This window comes from Papilio polytes, unplaced genomic scaffold (assembly GCF_000836215.1).
Source record: "Papilio polytes unplaced genomic scaffold, Ppol_1.0 DF824269.1, whole genome shotgun sequence".
Lineage (NCBI taxonomy): Eukaryota > Metazoa > Arthropoda > Insecta > Lepidoptera > Papilionidae > Papilio > Papilio polytes.
The window spans coordinates 4,925,875-4,932,099 of NW_013524935.1; the positions used below are offsets into that span (position 1 = coordinate 4,925,875).

Here is a 6,225-nt window from a genome sequence, read left to right on the forward strand (position 1 = left end):
TTTAAATTAGTTTATTTATTTAGTCAATTTTGTGTGTGGAGTTTTGAAGCTACTAGACGCGATAAGTAACTAGGGAATATTTAAAATAATGCGAATATAAAATGACATTTGACAACTGACATACTTGTCAAGAATTTGTAAAGCGTCGGTTTCCATTGTTAAAGTTTTGTAATTTTGACTGCAAATCCAAAAATAAACAAAGATGTATCGCTAAATGCGTTGTTTCTAGTTGGTTCTATCAGAATATATTTAAAATCTACATGGACATAGAAAATGACATAAAGAGGGCGCTAGTGGTCTGAATTTAGTTTAAATTATGTCTGTCGGATCAAATAACTCGTCGATCTGTAAGCTATTTTATAATAATGTAAACAGTTCCATTTTACATAACGTCTGTTCTTTAATTTATCTAAATGACGTATCTCTATCAAACAGACCGACGAAAGAACAAAGAAAACATGCATTTTATATTTACTTAAAATATTTGTATATTTTTTATCTAAACGGAAATTGGATTGTTTTTCTCTAATAACGTTCAGGTTAAAAATTGTAGGGTTGTAACGGAATTTTAACGTTGCGGATGCGGAATTATAATTTCTTGCGGAAGTTCCGCACTTGCGGATGCGAAAGCGGAGTTCCATTACAGCCCTAAAAATGTGTATGCTTTCTTGGGATATTTTTTTAAATGTTATGTATAATTAAGTACATAACAAAAGGACAGTATTTGGAATAAAACTATGTAAGTTACCTATTTATCCAAGTTATTTTACTTATTTCTAGGATGTGACATAAAATATTTCTTAATCCAAACGATTCAAATAATACATTTTTCATACACAATGAAAATATTTGACTGTAACATAGTTTTGTATCCGATATGTGTTTTTATTTGTTTTTTTTAGTAAATTTTAGTCAATTAATTTAGTACCGAAATAAAACATTCAACACGTCTTTTGGTATTTTATTTTGATAATGATTTCCAATTCCAAAATCCGAGATAATCCAAAGTATACTCGTAGTTAATTTTGTTTCTATGCAATTAATGCACATGGCGATTTTCAAGGTTCAATAAATCTACACTACTATCTAATTTACTAACCTCGTCTTAACAGATAATATGCTAGTAATATATCGTAATCACTCTTATATTGTTATAAAATTAATTTTATAAGTTATGGCATTGTTGAAAGCAACCAAAGAGTTATGCTCGCAATGTTTATTGTTTGATAATTTGAGCAAACACATCTGTCGGCGAAACTGCCTTATCAAATTATAAAGTATTTTCCCTCTAACGAGATTTCTATATGATACAATATTTAGATTTACCTGATAATTATTTTAATTAAAATTGTATGAAACGTATTTTTTAATAACAATCTTAAGCTGCAGATGCATTAGATGCTGCGGATTTCTAAATTGTAATACAGTCGAAATATTTAGTTAGTGCTGCGTAGTCTAAAATTTTGCTACAGTTCATCTGAATTTGCAAGAGCGTCGTAAGACCTGTCATGATTCGGATCTGAATGTTGGGCAGTAAAAGGAAAGGATGGCAGAAATGCGAATGTTTAGATAGATGTGTGGGGTAACACAAATGGATAAGTTACGAAATGAGAATTAGAGGAAGTTTGAGAGTAGCCCCGTAGTAGAGAAGGTAAGGAGCAAAAGGTTAGCATGGTATGGGCATGTTATGAGGAGGGATGAATCGCATGTTACAAGGAGAACGTTAGTTATGAGTGTGGTACACCGGTAGAGGTAGACGTAGAAAGAGATGGATGGATTGCGTGAAAAGTGACATGATCAAACAGGGAGTGATGACTGAGATGACGTATGATAGAGTTATGTGGAGGACAAAAACCTGTTGCGTCTATGAGAGTAGGATAAGGAGGAAGACGATGAGTTCATCTGAAAGTCAACTTATGCCTATAGATGCACATGTTGTACTGAGCGACAAAGAACCAAATAGCATTATTAAAATCGCACATAATAAAGCAATTTGAGATTGAACATTGATTTAAAAACAATGTTTAGTTCTTGTCAACTTGCGTGTTTTCGCCACTTTAATTGTTGAATTGCTAACGCATCGCAACCTACTTAACACATCTATGTCAGAACACAGAACAATAGCTTTTGTTGTTATTTCATAAATTCCAACTAATATATAACAAAACAGCAATTAGCAAGGTGATTGGAGAGGTTACATTGAATTAAAATAGTTTATAAATAAACATATAGGAGGATTTTATAACACCTTGTTAAGGTTGACAGAGTTCTTCGCATTAGGGCGCTATTGGACCCTTTGATTAGAACGTTCCTACGTCTATTACTACGTTTAACTTGCTTTGGACGGGATATGAACGAAGTCTGGGACTTAATCTATAGAGAAAACTCTGTTTCATATTTTCATGTCCTTCAAAACTGCGCATCGAATTGACAAACACAATAATATCTAGCCATTCTGACTGAGTATTATAAATAATATGTGTATAATTGCAGACGACCTATACGTCAATTAAGCATTACCTAAACAAGGTATTATTTTCAAATTATTCGCATGTTTCAAGGAATCGACAATTCGTGATGTTCTTACGATCGTGGTAAGAGATCGTGCGTTATAAATTAGCTGAACCATCAGTTTTCGTCTGTCAGATTTTGCAATTCAAAATTAACCTTAAATTCAAATTTGTTTCAAAACGTAGTCAATAGATGTCGCTATTTTGTCTGAGCTTTAGTCAATCGGTTTTACTTTTTAAATTTTTAAATATGAGGGTTTAGATGGATGGATGTTTGTTAGAGTTTTTAGTTTTATAAAGTTTTTAGCCTATACGGCTGAAGGAATTTCGATGAAATTTGGCATAGATGTAGAGAATAGTCTGGATAAACACAAAGGCTACTTACTTTTGTTTTTATTTTTAATCTACGCGGCCGGAGTCGCCAGCAAAAGTCAGTTCACTAATAAATATAGTTAGGTTAATTAAAATTTAGGTTAAAATTTTGACATGTAACGCAAAAAAACTATCATAAAACATTATTTTTACTTTATAAATGTTACTTGGTATTTACTAAGAGATGAATTGTGTGAAAAGGTGACTTTTTAAGCAACAATAAAAATACTGTGCCAAAGGAAAGAAGGTTTCTTATATTTGTACAGACAAATAGATTTAATATTACAATACGGAGTCGGTTCAAGGCATAACGAAAGGACTCCGAGTGGATTTCGCAACACGATTGAATAGACGCCGTTTAAAGTTAACATTGGGGCAATAACTGACAATAAAGCTCCATAATTAAACTAAATAATAACATGAATAGGAATTTAACTATATTAAAGAAGGTTTAAAACTATTTCTTTACTGCAATTGTTCAACGGCGGATCCAGGGGGGGCGGCTGTCATGGGGATCATGACCCCCTCTGAGCTGGTTGTTCAAGAGCTTGACAAAATATATTTACATATTTTATCAAGCTCTTGACTTGACCACGACTATGTGACTTCCTGGCGCCAAAACTGGATCCGCCATTGCACTTATTATGGAGGTTGATTGTTAGTCTACCAAAAATATATGCTACCATTAGTTTGAGAAATAGCCGATAAATAAAATAACAATACAGAACAAACAACTAATAAAATATTTCTTTCAAAAAGGGTTAACGGTCAAGGTAAAACAAATCATGTGACACAACTAAATTTAAGACCAATCGATTAATTTGTTAATTTCAACATCTCGCCTTGAATTAATTCTATTTCATTTTAAAACTAGCTGTTTCCGTGCGACTTTATCCGCATATAATTATGAAAAATTTAATTTTATGGTTTAGATGTCAAATTATCAATTGCAAATGACAAAATTAAATGACGTGATAACAAACCATGGCAACTTTGCTTCCTAAATGTTGTCAGTTTGTAGTTTATGGTCCCTTTCCCACATGAAGGATTTTTACCAATTTATTTATTCCCCAAGTTGAATTGCGTAAAAATATTCAAAAATATGTTGTGATTGCTGACATCCTGCGCCACAAAGCAGTGTGTGTTTACACTTTATCATAATAGTCTAGATAGATATGTATAATAAAAAGAAGTTATTAATATAAATTATTATTCCGGAAGACATATATTCATATTTTTGATTTTCGCAACACACTAGTAAATTAATGAACACTACATTTTTATAATAAAAATTAAGCGATATTCACTAATTATGTTCTACTTCTGAATAATGTTTTTTTTTTCAACGTTTTCAGCCAGTTTAGGATAGTCACAGTTGTAAACATAAACACGGGTTTAAACTGCTATAAGAATGATTATTATAAATAAGTTTGAAAGGAACATACGTATATCTGTTTGTTGCATTGATTCTATTTCATATTAGATATTCAGGACAATGAAAGACAATTTTTTGTCGCAAAGCTCTTTAATAAACGAACAAACATATCACGCGTGTATGTTTAATTTGGTCCAAAATTAAGCAAATGTCTGTCAATCATCTTATTAATAGGATTACCAAATGAGTAAAATTAAATTGGGACTTTCTTTTACGAAATAGCATTAATTTAAACCTGTAATTTACAGAATTGATTTCAAATTAAACCGATCATAAAAACGCAACAATTGAATCGAAATGTCGTTTCATTCCATACATAAAATCTAAAACTCCAAGACACGGTCATACTCCTATAAATAAAACCCAGGACGATCCATAACTTATATTATGTCACCCTACACACCGTTCCAACAGAAGTAATTCCAATCCGCATTCGCAAAGCGGTGCGGACGCCGAACACGCGGTCGCGTAACGCGCGTTTCTCTACACGTAATATACGACAAACAAAAAACATGTTTAATAAATATAGTTTCCTAAGGAAGTAATTAATAATGAATTAATGTGCAAGTGTTAATGTGAAATATTGAACAAGGAACAGATTTGCGTTTGTACGTAAGTATTTTATTCTAAAATAAAATAAATACTGTGATAATATTACCCCAAAATTAGGGTTTTAGCCCCTCTACGGAGTTTTACATAGATTAAAAAAATAACTCGGTAAAAGAATAAAAATCAAAACAGAAATAACATATGATGATATAAATATTTAAAAGTAAGTAAATATTTAAAACTAAACATCGCCGACCTATTATCTTCCAGCCAAAGATTATTGATTTATCTCGAACTATTTTCTTCTTATCTATGGTATTTTTAATTAACTTTTTTAATCAATCTGCTTCAACTATCCAAGAACATAATAGTAATAAAAAAATGTACTCCCATACAAAATGGCAATTCTTGCATCGATTTTAGTCATGTTACGCTTTGTCTAAAGTTGGCGCCATTCACTGCTGGTTCAGCAGTTACTATAAAACTACGAAATGTAATTGACGGCTTTGAAATAATTTACTTTGTAGATTACTTGCGGTCATATATAAGCGAAATATCTTTGTATACTAACGCACAAACAGAGACCTTTTCCCGACAAATCCCTTCGCTTGATTTTCGTTCAAACGAAACGGATCATTAAAGTTCCGTTATTTAATTAATTTATGTATTAAATTTATATAAAATACGCGTAGTTTCAAGGTCACGTTTCCTAGGGTCGTAGTAATGTTGAACCATCACAAAACTCGTCTCTAACGGTGCCAACGTCCGTTCACTTCAGTCTGGCGAGTGTTAGCCCTGCTTGTAACTCGTTCAACCCGTTTCTATGCATCTTCATATAATAAATGACTGGTTGTAAAGCTATTTTTAATACGTTCAAGCGATAGTCCATGTATTTTAATAGTTATTAACGCTAATTACAAAAAGTAAGCCATTAAAACCTATTCTTCACTTTTCAAATATAGAGAAATTTGTCAAAACTATCATGCTATCAGACAATTTAACAAAGTACTCAGATTCGACAGAAAATTATATCATATAGCGGTACACCTTAGCCACAACTATTTAAAATGATACTATAAACGTATATCTTTCAGGCAAATGTTACGCTCATAATAATGACCTATTTTACATAACTTGAATAAAAACCTGTAAAAATATATTAGACTCCCGGCACAAATATCGCACTAATTTGAATAAACTATCATTACTTGATAAACGAGTTCATTCCATGAACGAAATACTTTTAGTTTTTAGTGCTTTTTTTTGTTCCTATTAAAACAGTAAGTAAAAAATAGTATATAATATAAAGTAGTATTGTAACAAACATTTACTGCAACCAGTAGTTTTTACGTACAAAAC

The 6,225-nt window shown here is 31.6% G+C and overlaps 1 protein-coding gene across 1 annotated transcript in view; it reads left to right on the forward strand.

Annotated features, from left to right (window-relative positions):
* The first annotated feature begins 4,737 nt into the window (after positions 1-4,737).
* Positions 4,738-6,225, forward strand: part of LOC106108190 (solute carrier family 26 member 6) — a 30,518-nt gene continuing 29,030 nt past the window's right edge. The window contains exon 1 of the mRNA XM_013289314.1: positions 4,738-4,925. The gene's annotated coding sequence lies outside the window, so the exon portion shown is untranslated. The remainder of the gene's footprint in view (positions 4,926-6,225) is intronic.